The sequence below is a fragment of the Corvus moneduloides genome, chromosome 11, assembly GCF_009650955.1.
Source record: "Corvus moneduloides isolate bCorMon1 chromosome 11, bCorMon1.pri, whole genome shotgun sequence".
NCBI lineage: Eukaryota > Metazoa > Chordata > Aves > Passeriformes > Corvidae > Corvus > Corvus moneduloides.
The window spans coordinates 11736060-11751308 of NC_045486.1; the positions used below are offsets into that span (position 1 = coordinate 11736060).

General features: G+C 47.3%; 1 long non-coding RNA gene across 1 annotated transcript in view; it reads right to left on the minus strand.

The window, feature by feature from the left end:
• LOC116449565 overlaps positions 1-2795 on the minus strand; it is a 38909-nt gene extending 36114 nt beyond the window's left edge. Inside the window, exons 1-2 of the long non-coding RNA XR_004242440.1 lie at positions 2576-2795; positions 1541-1612 (exon numbers count right to left, since the gene is read on the minus strand). This is a non-coding gene — a long non-coding RNA (uncharacterized LOC116449565). The remainder of the gene's footprint in view (positions 1-1540; positions 1613-2575) is intronic.
• Positions 2796-15249: the final 12454 nt, after the last annotated feature.

Consider the following 15249-nt stretch of genomic DNA (forward strand, 5'->3'; position numbering starts at 1 on the left):
CAGAGCATTTTCCTGAAATGCAACATTAGTGGAGATGGATGAGGGAGAAGTTTTGCAGCAGCTGTCCGTGCTGCCTTCTTTCTCCTTTCTTTCTCTAAAGCTCTAACATGGACGGGAGGGTCTGGTCACTTCCTCCTGTCTGGCCCCTTAGGGACAACCACCCAAAATTTTGGCAACTCCAGTACAGCTACACGGAGTTGGATGTGAGAAGCAGGGAGATGGTGACACACTGCCCAGTCTCTCGCTAGTGACTAAGCCCAGCACAGGGATGGGAACAAAATAGTCCTGTACCCAGGCTGATGGAGGAAGACAGGATGTGCTCCACCAGGTGCAAGTATCTCCCTCCAGCTCTCTTGCATGCAGGTGAAACACAAGCCATGCCATAAGGCCAGCAAGTGTTTAACAAAAGCCCTTCCTTTGGCACTCTCTGCTCTGCTGTTTGCATGGCCCTATGAGGCAGATTGCTGTCTCCTATTAACTAAATAAACAAGCAGCAAAAGTTGAGCAAAACGGAAACACACACACAGCTTGTCTGCAAATAGAGACAAACGCCTCCATCGCATGGCTGCACCCAGCTGTCTGCCTGTTACCTGCTTAAACAGCTCTAATTTCACATTAAGGTCAATGCAATCAGAGCCTCTCCTCCCAGCTGGAAAACCTGGCTAATGAAACACTCAGGTTTGTGTTGAGTCCACTTCAGTGCGCCAGCAGAGTGTTTTGAGGAGCTGAGGTGGGTGCCCTGGCCCTTCTTCCACGGGGGTGAGTCCCCAGCCCAGGCTGCAGGAGAAGGGCTGAGCAAGCAGTGGAGAGAGCTGGGGCTGCTCTGCAATCACCTGCTGAAATGATGGAGCACCTCCAGCTTTCAGCCAGGGCATTCTCCTGCCGGAATAATCCCACACTGGAGAGAGAGTGCAGAGAGCAGAGCCCTGCCCAGGTCTGCTGAATATTCTCCTGAATACTCCAGACTGGTTCCATTTCTAGAAAATGGTATTTATACAGCTTATGCATCCCTTCCCTCTGTCATTCACACAGCACTCTTGCTTCACCCTGAAAATATACACGGGCTGAGTAAACTGCCTTTATATATAGTCTGAGGGGTTTGACTTTTGAGCTTCATTTTTTACTCTTCAGTTTCTTTTAGCTTCTCCTTTCTGAACACTGGAGCTCCTGACCAAGTTTCAATGAAGTCCGTGAGGGTGACAAACAGCCAGACAATGATCCCTTGTATGTAGGAAGCTATTTGACTTGATCTACATTCTCCATGTTGCTCAAGACAAAATTTTAAAAAAATAAAAACCCACCCTTAGTCTTTCATGCCTTCAAAGTAACTGTTCTGAGGATAATTTAAAGTATTGAGACATTGATTCACTAAACATCATTGGCCTGCTTATATGTGGGCAGACAAAGTCACCCATTATTGGTGATTTATTAGCTGTAGCTACTTCTTTGATCTTCCCCAACACTGTGCACTCGATATCCTGCTCCCGTGAGGCAGCAGGGACAGCAGCCCTTTCAAGACTTTCACATTATTGTGACTTACAGTTCGCGTCTATGGAATCACCTCCACTTAAGACACTGCATCTTACTGGATTCAGGGGAATCTTCCAGAGCCCTACAATATATGCAAAACCAGAAGTTACTTTTGGATTGAGAAATTATGATACCAGCACCTCTAAATTGCTTTTAGTGGCATTCTGTGCTGCCTCGGGCTCAGAAGTGCTTAGTTTGCTGACAAAAATCATAGACTCGCACACATTGGAGATGGAAAAGCCCTGCTAGCTTCAGCTAGTCCATTTCTCCTACCAGGGAGGGAATATTCCCAGCAATCTGTTTTCCCCGCTACTTTGTCTTGTCTATTTTTAAACATCCCATGTAGCAAAAATACATTTGGATTGTCAGGATTTCAGAGCCAAGTTAGCTGTGGAAGTACCAGCTGTAGCCTAACCTGCTTTGTCTGGTGGCAGCAGCTAAATTGCTCTCTGCTGCCTTTGAAGTCAATGGTAAAAGTCTTATTGGCTTCTGTGGGAGCATTCTCAGGCCTTTGGTACGGATGATTGGAGCAAATAGCTATGGAGCACTGATAAGCCATTCCTACACTATCACTTTCCAGGCCGTAACTGCATTTTAATAGGCAAGAAATTGTCTCAGCAGCAGTCAGGGTGCAATAACAGCAAAGCCATGCAGAGCACGCGACAGACCGGGTCTGCACAGAAGTCACTCCTGCCATGACCACACAAAGTCATATCCACAAGCCCAAACAGGTTTGGTGAATTACGTGATCCAAGGGGAACAGTGAGAGGCAGCCCCTTTTGTACCTCCTTGAACTCTAAAATCTACCAGAGGTCAGTTCTCTTTCTAGATAGCTCCAATGTGTTTTCCTTTTTCCCTTTTACTGTTTCATTTAACACCATGAATGAAGGGAGCTGGGCACATTAGTGTCCCCCTTTACCCACCTATTGTGCCTTGACTAGAATATAGCATAGGTATGGCACTGCCCTACTGTTTTAGCCAAAGAAGACAGAAAAAGACTGGTTGTTGAATCACAGAAGACGTTATCATATAAAACTTGACTCACCTTCTCCAGGATAAAGCTGCCAACAGCTACCCTGTGAGATGGAGCACTCGGCACCGGCAGTGACACGGCCCCGGTGCAGCTCAGTCCTTTTGCTTTCTCTTTTAATTTCAGGAACAATGGCAGGTAGTGAGAGCCAGGGCTGGATTTCATTTAACCATTGTTGTGCTCTGCTGGGACAACTTCCTCTGCCTCCACATTTCCTGTCTGGAAGTTCTCCCAAAAGGATGGATTAACCAATATATGACCTGTATGGGAAATGCACTTTATTGAAGCTATTTTTCTAGGGTGGAGCTGAACAGCACATAGCTGCACTACGTGAGAGATGGTAAAAAAACGCAAAAAATTAACTGTATTCAGGTATAACCAGGATGTAAGGAGGCAGAGATAATTGTATCTTGCTGTAATTTTTGCCTGTATGCAGAGGGTACTGTCCTTGCTTGACAAAGAATGGGGGTACCACAGCATAACATCAGCACAGGGGAAGGGACTTTCTTGTGCCATAAGCACCGACTGACTTATACCACTATGGCAGCCCCAGCATCATAGCAAGGACAACCCACATGCTAAAGCTCTGTGGGCATAAACCCCTATCCAAAACCTGGTTTTTTTCACATTATGGAAGCAAGTAACACAGCCTGTGGGGACAGCTGTGATGGAGGTCAAGCACGGTTCAATCCTCTCTTTTGTATAAGGCTACAGCAATCAGTAGGGGCCATAAGTGTCCCAGAAACAGTCCCACATTAACTTCATGGCAATCCCTATCTGTAGGCATCCCAGGTCAGACTCGGCTCTTCAGCTGTACTCAGGGAGCTGTTGGCTGCTGTGAGCTGGCACTTCCATCCAAGGAGCACACTCCCACTGGTGATGGCTGCTGTCCCAGGCCATGAATGACCATCTCTGGGCAGCAGCACAAGGCTGCACAGCCCAGACAGCCTCAGCATGGGAGATGGAAGCATCCAGAATCTCTTCTAGAAGCCTCAGTGAAGTCCCTGCTTCCCATTCACATCCCTTCCTCCCCACCGGAGCAGGTTAGCAGTGCAGTTCAGTTATTGCAAATTTACATCAGGGCTGGAGACATGAGAAACTGAGCAGAGGCTTTAAAAGCCACTTTTTTTTTTATAAAGCCTGACATAAACCACCAGCCAGATTTACCATGAGTTTCCTGCGTGTGCACATGAGTTATATGCACAGTAAGTGCCCCGTCATCATGAATTCTGCCGATGTGCCTCTTTAACGGCACTGATCATAGGGAATTCATTTGGTCTCCATATAGCTGTCACCTGTATTACCAGAGTGATTTCATTCTAATTTAGCATTACTTAATGGTGAAGATAAAGTTAACTGTTAGCCATGTGGGTCTTTTCTTTGCTTCTCTCTCTCTGACACAGCAAGAGTGTGACTGCAGGGTGTTTTATGACCAATAATTCAAAAAAGCAGGGGAAAGAAGGAGCAGCAAATATCAACTGCTTGTCAATCATCCACAGTCTTTCAGCTCAAATGGTTATACCTGGACCTCTGACCTTTTCTTCTGCCATCTCTGATCCCCATGTTTGTTTGGAGTTCTTTAGGTACTGCAACCACCAAAATATATTTTTTAAAGGTTCAGGCTTAGGAAACCTGCAGTGGTTACCCACAGTGATAGGAAACTGTGGTATAGGAAGCCATACCTAATGGCTGCAGTACAGCAGCCAAATTACAACCAGCCCTACAAGCTGGCTGAACACACGAAAATGCTGTGGGGGGAAATGGAGGGGGTTTACAGCATCAGTTATGCAGCAACAAGTGATTTGTCTCCCAAGCCCCTGTGCCCCGCTTCTCTTCCCCTAGCTCACAAAGGTAATCATTCTGTATATATCATGAGCTTGTTTAAACTGGAGATGAAAAGCTACAAAAGTACAACTTAATTGAACTCTGCATTGTGTTATTACAAATGCTGCCGACCTCACTTGCAGTCCATTATCAGAGGGTTCTGCTGAATGCTTTAATTAAAGACAATAAGGCTAATAAAAAGGCATCATTTTCTTGTCTTCAGCACTGCTGGAGAGTTGGGGCTGATGAGATTATTTCCTGCTAATGCTCTTTTGTTGTTGTTTTTAAATCTTTTTCTCCCCATGGTTTGCAAATACTGTCTGAGCCTGTGTTCTACTAGAATCATTAAGAACAAGAAAAAATTGGCTTTGTCTCTAAAATGCTCACTAATATTTGACAAGCAGAGCTCTTCTTCTTGATGACTTCCAGTGCCTTACCCAAAGTATTGCCACCTTTTGCTGTCAGATCCAGTCCCAGAGAAGGAAGAAGCTTCCCCACACAGACACAGGTGCACATATGGACCGACGGAAGGATGCGCTCTGCCCGCGGCACCCATTTGCAGGGAGGACAGAGTGATGACAGTGCCACTTGCCAGAGGGCAGGATCTAGCCCACAGTGAGTAAAGCAGCACCTCTCCATAATTAACATGCTTACTAACAGCCCATATGTGCCATCTCTACTTTCATACTGGTGATAGTATTAACGATAGCAAGCCAGCAGTGTTTCCAAAGCCAATCAAGCCAGCCTGGCTGGGCCGCTTTGTCTCTCCAGCTTTGGTCCAACAAAGCAGAAGAAAAGGAGGACAACACAAGAAGGCATCAGTGGGGATTACCACAAGGAAGGGGAAGTTTGCAGCCTCAGTGGGGGGAGCTAAAATGCTGTGTGGGAGGGCTTTACACAAGGGACATGGAAAGGTTCGTAGTAGGACAGCTCTGCTCATTTGGCCACAGGGGAATGTGCAGAGGGATGAGTGAGGCAGGAGGCTCTCTGCCTCCAGATGCACAGGGAGGACACACTAGTCCCTGTCTGCATCCCTCAGCCTTCAACAACATCTTCAAGGGCTTGACCTCATCCATCCCATGCGTGCCTTGGTCTTTAGCAAATAGCACAAACAAAGAGTGGGGGGCTACAAAAAGGGCAATGGGAAATGCCCTGGTGCTCCTTGTATGGATGTGCTTACTGAACAGGCACATGAACCCACCAGCAGACAGCCTGAGCCCAGCGACTCCTCAGCCCTGGCCACAAAACAGTTAAAACTTTGCTAACAATCCAGGCCATATTCGAACAAGAGACCTAATGGCAATTGGCATTGTAGGCCTGCTGTGAATAAGCCAAACCATCCAGTCCTGCTGTGATTAAAAACTCCTTCTTGGATTAAGGAACAAGCAGCCAGATGCTAAGTAACTGAACTTTGCCCCTGCAAGGAGGAGAGCAAAGAACTAACCACTGAGCCAGCCCAGTTTGCCAAGACTCTTATAGGGAAGGAACTTTTACAATTAAATACAGCAAAAGGTTTCTTCCACTGTGAGCCTCTGAACACAGGTTGAAAGAAACAAAGTCAAACGTGAAAGCCAAGTTAAGGAAGAAAAAAAAAAGAAAAAGTCTTGATCTGAAGGTTGCAGGCTCAAAGTAGCTGGAAACCCCATCAAGTGACTGAATGGGAACAGTGAGAGGCGGGCAAAGACCACAACTCCTCCCTGGGTAAAGGATGAAGCTGTAATGTGGAGCAGACTGACCTAGTTACATATTTCTTCTTTGCTCCCCATTTCTCTCACTACAGTTGCCAGGCTGGCATGTTGCAAAGCAAATTGTACATGAAGTTTTTGCCATCTAAGCCAACACAAGGAGAAACCAGGAGTTCTGTAGATGGGGACATCTCAAGCAGCACCACCTCAGGTGCAGGAAAGGCACTTGTCTGTGCCACATCACCCCATCCAAGGTGACTCTGTCCATCATGTCCTTCTCATCCATCTTCATGTGTCAACAGCTGCCTCTCATTTTTGGCACAGTAGGAAATTACCCACAACTTGGTGATACTTGCAGCTTCATCCTCCAGAGCACACGAGGCATATGCTCATTAAACAAACTCTCTCCATCCTTCTGGTGTGCAGTTCAAGCGAGGGAGTCTTCCCTTAGGCTAGGAAGGTCCTGCAGCCCCTGCTGCTGGAGAGGTGGTGCACAAAACAGATCTGCCCCAGACTCCTAAAAAGCCAGCAACTATAGGGGTGACATGGTGCTGCCATGTACAAGTGCTGCTGATCCCCTTAATTCTGATAGAGTTGGGAGCAGGGAGGAGAAGGGATGGTGTCTTTCACTCACTGTGTGTTTTGACACAGCCAGGAGCCCTCTGACAGCTTTAACTCATTCCCAGATACACCCATGTGCTACTGGAGAGGGGCAGCAAGCACAGCCTTATGGCCGTGGTGAGACCCTGCTCCTCTCTGTATTTGGGTACAGCATCCTTGCAAAGCCAGCTCCCAAACTGAACCTGGATTTCCCAACATGTGGCAGAGCTTCTCTGGCCACAGCACACGGTGGCAAGCAGGGCACACGTCAGACTGGGCTGGCACAACTCACACCATGCTCCTACAGCAGGCACTGGAGATCAGCAGGCTGCCATGGATCCCAGGTGAGATCATGAGGTCTGGTCCCTTTTGTACCCCAAGGACAGCCAAGAATACCTGAGCACACTGAACTAGTGAGTGTCTGGAGGCCAGGAAGTTTGGAGGAGCACACAAGATCTAAATCCATTCACTGCAGGTCTCCAAAGTATCCATTATTACTGCAGACTTACAAGCCTGACAACCTTAAACCATAACCCACCAAGCTGAGATGGGGTGCAGGGAAAGCTCTGCTCTTGCTGAGCAATTAGATAAAGGAGCAGCTTCCAGGAGAGGCAAGAGGAACTACCAAGGGAAGCATTTCCAAAAGATGAACAAACCCTTTGGGGAAGACAGTATTTTGGAAGAATCGATGCTAAATGTAGGAGCTTTAATGACTTGTGGGGAGTCTCCAGTCTATAACTTCTAACTGAAAACAAGGGGAAAAGAACACTGAAACCTCCTGAACTTTTCCCCATTCAAAACTACCAATGGTGCTTTTTTTGGGTCAGGAGTATTTTTGATATGTGCATGTTTCATTTTCAATGAAAAAATATCTTGACGGAGAGAACTGGAGGCAATATGAGGAGATTCATGCCCTCAGTCACAGCTACCCCCTGCAGCTGAAGCAAGGGATCTCCAGAAAAGGAGATGCTGCAGCAGATGCTAAACGAATATGAAGCCAGACAGAGTTCATTTGGCAAACAGTTGCTGTGACCCCACTTTTCAGCGTCACTCATTCACTTAAAGCCTTGCTCCTGCCTCATCATCACTTTCAGAATAGGGAAAAAGAATGGGTTTGCCTGTACATGTGGGTTTGTCTCTCTCAGGCAGCTGAGGTGATCCAAGGTCCTGTGGACAACTGGGTAGAGCAATTTTTCCAGTACACCAAGTAAACATTGCTGTTGTGTTGTTCTTCCATGCCTCAGCAGTTCAGAGGATTCGACACTACAAGAGGGTTTTCCCAAAGCAAAGCCCCATCCCACTCCCTCTCCCTTCCCTCTCACGTCTCAGATGTGTTTCAAAACCCAGAACACGTCACAGGTACAGTGTCACACCTGACCTACAGCAAGGCAGTGCTCAGGCTTTGTCAGCTGAGGCTGCTGGAACACGAGGGGGGCAGTGCCCTGAAGGAGGGAGAAGGGGATGCCAGAGCCTGCATCCCACTGCCCAGCTCAGCTTCCAGTGGGTGATGGGAGACCTGCAGCCATACAGCTAGGGCTGGCACAGTGGGCTGTCACTCTCATCAAGCAGGAGGGTAATTAGGGAGCACGTCTTCAAACAGAACTGCCTGAGCTGTTTGAAAGCTGCCCCGTGCTTGTGCCTGACAGGGAATGCCATGTCCCAGTAGTGCAGGAGCAAACCTACCCCCTTTCCTCACCACTGCCCCAAACAAAAGCTTTGGAGCCAGCAATTATTTCAGAGAGGTCAGTGGTTGGTCATCATTTTCCAGCCTTCCCAATCCACAATTTGCTCTATGAGCATCTTGCAGAGAGAAAAGGGTAGGTCATTGTAGATGTGTTCTCAGGAGAAATAAACCCATTCCATGTATTAGTAAGCTCCACAATCATCACTGCTGGAAGCTGGGTGTTTATGAGAACTGGCTCCTTTGTAAGAGCTGCACAAACACAGTGTGGGGTGAATACCAACTTCAATAGGGGAAACCAAAAGATTTGGACCAAAGAAAACAGTATGATGCATAAACTGAGCATGATTTGCCTCAAATCTCAGCTTTGAGGGAAAGTAAAACAAAACAACATTCAGTGTGGGACAACTACAAATGACTCATTCAATCCTGACAGGAATTTTGTTTAAACTGAATTATTATTTGACCTTATTATTGTTCTAAAAAAGAGGCCCTCTCTCATTTAAGTGAAAAAGACTGTGTCAAAATGTAATTTTAATCTGTAAAGATTTTTTCTCTGAAAGTTTCACCTGGTAAAGAAAAGACATGTCCTATTCTGAAACCTGCAAACCAACCCTTCCAGCCTTTGTGATCCCTCTCCCTCCATTCCTCACCACAGACATGCACTGACTCCAATTCATGAGCAGTTTCCATCCTCCTGTACCTCCACTAATTGGCACATTTACTGTGCACTGCATGTATTTTACCCATGTCTGCAAGAACCAGATTTTCTGTTCAGCCCACTCCCTTCTCTGCCCCTTCTGCTCTCCAGTCCCCACATCTGCCTTTCTGCTCAGAAGTCACACACACACAAATAAGCCTCTGTTTCATCTGCAACATCTGTACAGCTTGCCCATTTACCTCAGTATTTTTTAATATGTACAAACTAAACAAATAATGCAAATGAGCCACCACTTAATTATTTCCTCAACTTGTCACACAAGGAGCAATTTGGAGTGAGGGCCGGAGGTGGTGAGAGGCAGCACTGCTGCTCTCCCTGGTCCCACCGACCCACCCTCCAGCTTTCCAGCAAAGACTCACTTCACAAAATTTAATTACTCTGCTAACATGTCCCATATGCTCTGTGGCAGGCAGAGAAGGCTTTAATTACATCTGCTCTAGACATGCTGGGGAGCCCTGATTCCCCATCTCCCAGGGACCCAACACAGCACCCATGGGGTTGAGGGTGCTGCCAGAACCAAAGCAGTGGCTCAGTGTCAGGCCCTGGGCACCAAAACACCCTCTTTTTCATCCTGCTGCCCCTATACACACATCCACAAATAATGGTAGGGCCGCAGAAAGAGAAGGCTCTACTCTCTGGAGGAAAGCAATTCGTCCCTCTTAAAAAATGCCGACCATCACTGTTAATGAACTGATTAACAATCACTAATGATTAGAAAGCCCTTCCACACCATTGCTCATTTGTATGGCACTTGAGAGACATCATCTCTCATTTGGAAAGTGGAAGGCAAAACCTATCCCCAGCTGGCTTTCCTCTTCCCTCCATCCTCCCAACACTTCAGCACACCATGGAGCTGGCTTTTCCCCTCCTTCTCCCACCCCATTTTACTTTTCATTTTCACAGCTGCCTCTGCAATTGCTACTTTCATAGCCAGCGGGTGTTGCTGAGGTGGCAGGTAGTCAAAACCATTTTGGGGCACAATACATCAGGTGGTAGACGAGGAGCAGGCAGGAATTTGTTTGACGTGACATTGTTATGCAAAGATGCTCACGGTTCCCAAGGCTCTTCATGCAACTGGATGGCATTTTCTGGAGACAGAAATACTGCTTTAGGGGAAGAAGGGCTGGAGGCAGGGGAAATCCTTTCATTCAGGATCATGTTTAAGTGTGAGAGCAGAATATCTATTGTTGTCCCTATGCTTTTAATGTGGTTTGTGGCTTATATGATCCAGCCTGTAATCTGTTCCACATCTTATACTGCCTTGAATTTGACCGAGCCACATCTGAATTGTGATAGACTGCTCTGCTGACTGCCTTGTGGTGAGCCATCTCCCACCAGCTACAGCTAGTGTTTTGAACAAGGGCCAGTCATTATTGTTTGCAAACTCTTCAGGCAGAGGGGCAATTTCCAAGAATACTGTGGGTAGGAGAAATTCCACAGAAGATGCCTTTGATGTGTGTGGGGTATGAGTGTACATGTACACACAATTTGTTTGGTAAACTCCCCGTGCGTCCTCCATCAAAGATTCAGCTGCAGGGTCATGATTTGAAGCAGGAGTAGCAGTGCTTTCCCAGGGATCAAGAATTGTGCCAGGGTTATTCCCAGGCCGTGGATTTCCAAGCCCCATTGCAGCCATCTGCAGCATCCATCAGCTTTCCTGCTGCACCAGGGCATCCCTGACCCAGACATACTCCAGTCACATTTGGCAGCCACAGAGAGGTGCAGGCAATGATGTGCTGAGCAGTGGGAGAAGGCCAGGGTGGGAGGCCTTTCCTGAGCCACATTCTTTGCCTCCTTGCATGAACTGCTTTGCTTGAAGAACAGTGCATATTCCATGTCATCCAAGTGGTTTTGTTCCTATGGAGACATGGCAAGCTTCATGGGAGCTTGCTTTTCCCCCTGTACTAAGTGGAGTTTTGTCCCATGAGCAAGCTCTGGAGTTATGAGAGCAAGGCTCGTGGCTCATGGCATCAGCTCCCATCTTCCCTGTCCCTTTCCACTCCGGAACTGCTACACTGAGCGTGAAATGAGCACTTGCTCGAGCTCCACATCACTGATTTCTCCTGCAAGGGGGAGATAATCCACAAAGCACTCGGCAGAAGGGTGGCACAATGCATTCTCTTTCAGGAGATGTTCACCCCATTGCCCTTCTTTCTCCACCTGAGGTCCCAGTGAGATCTCATACATGGAATATTCCTTCAGGAGAACACTGGTCTCCTCCCTCCCTTTCCCATGAGTACCTACATTGCATTAAGGTTATCCAGGTTCCATGCCAAGGAATGGACTTGTGGCTGATTCAGTTCCACTCTAAGATTTGTATAGAAGCCATTTCCCTTTTCAGGACCATCATTTCTTTTTAACCTAGAGCCTAAAATTACAACTACTCAGGCTGAGGGAAGGGAAGGGGAGGGGAGGGGAGGAAAAGAAAAGGGAATAAAGGGAACAGACAGAGAGTGAAGCCAGCACTTGGGACATCACAGCTAGAAAAGGTCAGACTGCACTTTTGAATGGCTCATCCCGTTATCTAGGTTCATGGTAATGGGAAATCCTGCCCTTTTCTGTTTTATGCATTTTAGTAGTGTCACTGTCCTTAGGGTGAATAAAATTGATTTAGTCCAGTCCCCCAGTTCAATTTCTAGGGCTGCTCGGCCAGGACTCCCTAACCTGTGAACAGGGCTTCATTGTGGCTGGGCACTCCTGATCCTTCAATTTATGGCTTGGCATTAAATTGGGCTCCAGTGATGCAGGTCCACTTAGATTATGTGTCTGAAAGATCAGGCAACTGTAGCTCAAGCAGTGGGATTATAGAGGAATTCTTGTGGAAGTGAGTCTCCCTCCCTGAGTGAAAAGAATCCTGTGACACCTTGTCTGTGTGATCCAAAGGGCTGTGGTTTTGAGGTCAGGATGAAATCTCATTCAGGAGGAAAAAGCAATAAATTATCATGGAAAACTGGTTTGCAATTAAAAGAAGCATTTCTTTCTGAAGTGGCTGTTCCTCACTTGCAACAATGGAATTAACTGAGCAGCTGGAGTTGTTTCAGCCCCCAAGTCTGTTTTTCCATTTTGGAGGGCAGGAACTTGTGCAAAAATATCTCACAGGTTTGTTGGGTTTTTTCCCATTCCTGTGAGAGAGGCACACAATACAAAACCACCTAATTATAGAAGCAATGTTTGGAAATAGAAATTTAAAATCCACTATTATGGCCTTAAACCAGAGCTTATCGCTTCCAGGCATAAAGAGATGTTGCAGTCATTGCTTAGATATACTGGACTTATCCTGGTTGGTGCTGGGAGCTGGGTGGGCAGGTCTGAGCTATGATAAAGGAATTTGCCTCCTTCCTGTCTGAGAGCAGAGCATGTCTCCCAAGCATGTATTTTAAGAGCAACCAGGACTGCACAAGCTCAGCCTTTGGCAGGAACCAACCTGCCAGTCCTTCAGTAGGGCACTTTACCCGTCCCCTCAAAGCACCGAGCAAGACACAGCAGCAAAGTAGGGCTGGTAAACTTTTCAGTCCTAAATATCTCAGATGACTGGGGGGCTGCCCAGCAGCTTGCCAGAGGAATATCATCTGTTGCTGTGAGATGCGTGCCCTGAAGTACATCAAGAAGGCACATGGAGATGCTCAGGAGTGCAGAGCCAGCCGGGAGGTTCTGCCTGGGAATGGGCAGTCTGATCCCTGCTGCCATTTGGGCACAGCTCCTAGGCTGAGCCAACTTCCAGAAGGTGTCCAGGGACATCCTGGAAACAATCCAAGACAAAGCCTGGAAGTAACTTCACAAAGGACCCACCTGGACAATGGGGCCCCTTCCTGTGGCAGCCCAGCAGAGCTGCCCACCCGCACCAGCCTCCCTTGCCCTGGAGCTGACCCACAGCACAGCTGTGCCCAGGCAACATCCCCTGTTCGTGGGTAATTTCCTAGGCCCTGTATTGTTTCAGGGAAACGTGTATTTGGCAGCTCATGTTTTCCAAACCACCAGCCAGCAAGGATGGAAATAGCATTTTTTCCCAAAGAGTCTTTCTCCACTATGTCATGAGGTAAATATCCAGGGTGTGTTTCCTCGTCCTTAATATGCACACAAAGAGGGCAGGAGGGTTTGGCAACAGACCTCAAGGATCCAGTATATCGGGATAGCAGAGGCAAAGCAGCCTCAGGTTTACTGCAAAGAGCACAGGGCTCCCCTGAGCGCCAGGGTCAGCTCAGGCAGAGCTGCACAAACCCAAGCAAACACACATCCCCACCCCTGCACCTTCCTGCTCTGCCGATAAAATCAAGGGAGAGCTCTGGGAAGAAGAGCTCTGTGGAGCACAAAGTCCCTCACAGGCCGGAGATGAGCACCCCCAGGGCTCACCCCAGCCCCCTTGGCAGTGAAGCAAGGGGCAGGTTGTGCCCCGTGCTCCCTTCTCCTGCCCTATCGATGGACACCACTGCGCTGCCTTCTGGACACAATCAATAAGCAGAGACAGGCACTACTGTTAAATTATCCCACCGGCCTCCTGGTGATCTAATAGACTCTCCAGTAAGCTCTTATTAAATTCCAAGCCAAACTGCATCCAGTCACAGTAATTACTGAATATTTAAGGAACAGCAATTGGCTATTTAGAGCACACTAACAAATATCTCATGGAAAATTTCATGCTTTTTAATTACTGTGCAATACCTATCTTTTTGGTGACACCCTCCAACCTGGATTTATGTGTTAATTTGCATCTTCTCTTCCATGTTTCAGCGTTTTAGAAAAGAAGATAAATTAAAAATTAAATTTTTTTAAAAAATTTAGAGCATTTCTCCTGGTGAGGGTTGGGACCTGCAGGTAAAGAAAAGCCTAATGAAAGCAGGTGCTGTGCCAGCTTCCCCTATCCCTATGTGGAAAGTCCAAATGCTGCAGTCCATCACTGCAGCTTTCCGCATCATGCCAGCTCCAAACCCAGCCCTGTCCCTCTGCACACTCAGCTGTGACCTCCACAACCCCCATCACTCCCACCCTAGGGCTCAAATGCTCCAAAAAAAAAGCTAAGTCAAGCAAACCATGCCTTTGCTGACCGATGAGCATCCTCAGGAAGTAGGGCAACACCTGCCTGGAGCTCATTTCCCTGCACGCAGCGAGAGCCGCGGCCAAATCCGAGCGCAGGTCCTCTGTGCTCTCTGAGAGCCGTAACCCCAGCTGTGCTCTCCAGCTCACTCCCTACCTTATTAGCACTGAACAGCATCTTTATTTAACACACTTCAATTTAGAGTGGAATGGATATTTCTTACTTCAGAAAGTCTCACCTGCCTCTCAAATGGCTCTTGGCATGCTGCCTGCTCTCACTCACGCTCTGCCTTTAACAAGGCAAGCCTCATTCCTCTTGAATGGAAAAGAGTTGGCAGGGCTTGATTGAAAGTTTGGATTCCTTCCCCCTCCCCATCCACTTAGATGCCACAAGAGCCCCCAAATCTGTATAGCCTTCTTATTGCCAGGAAAGCAAAGCTTTTGCCAACACATCTCCCAGGTTCCTCATCACAGAAAGTGAAGCTAAAACATCTAATGGAGGCACCAACAAAGATTGGCACAAAAGAAGAAAGAAGGGGAAGATGAGCACTGTTTTCAGAGCTTGCCTGGCCTCCTGCTACCCCTGCCCCCATCTTTTCTTTCTTCACTGCTTTATCCTCAGAACATCCAAGCCCAAGGTAGAAATATCTAACAAGTAATTTTTTTTCCTTCCCATCCCCAACCGCACTCCTCCTGCAGGTAGCTTGAAATGCAGAGATCCAAGAGAAAGGAGCATACCTCACTGCTCCCACATTCCTAACAAGACCTCATTATGGTGCAGGGAAAACTTGACCCCATCGGAAGTGTCAGGCCGAGGCACCGTGTTTATTTCACACACAGTCCCCTTCACCTGGAACTTGGTGGGTGCTGAGGAGAGGTTATTCTTTCTTCCTTTGATTGCCACGGGGAGTAAGCTTTTCTTTTTTTAACAAAGCTATTTTAAAATAGATGTTTAACTCTGTGCTATTTTAAATGATGCATAGAAAAAAAGCCCACAGCAGAGCTGCAGTTCAGCACAAAGGCTGGACGAACAGAAGCCCATGTGCTCCTATCTGTGTACAGAGGGATCTTTATGAAAGGAATACACAGATGACTGTCTCAAAGAAAATTGCCCAGGTGATGGTCATTTAGCTGGGAACAATAGCAA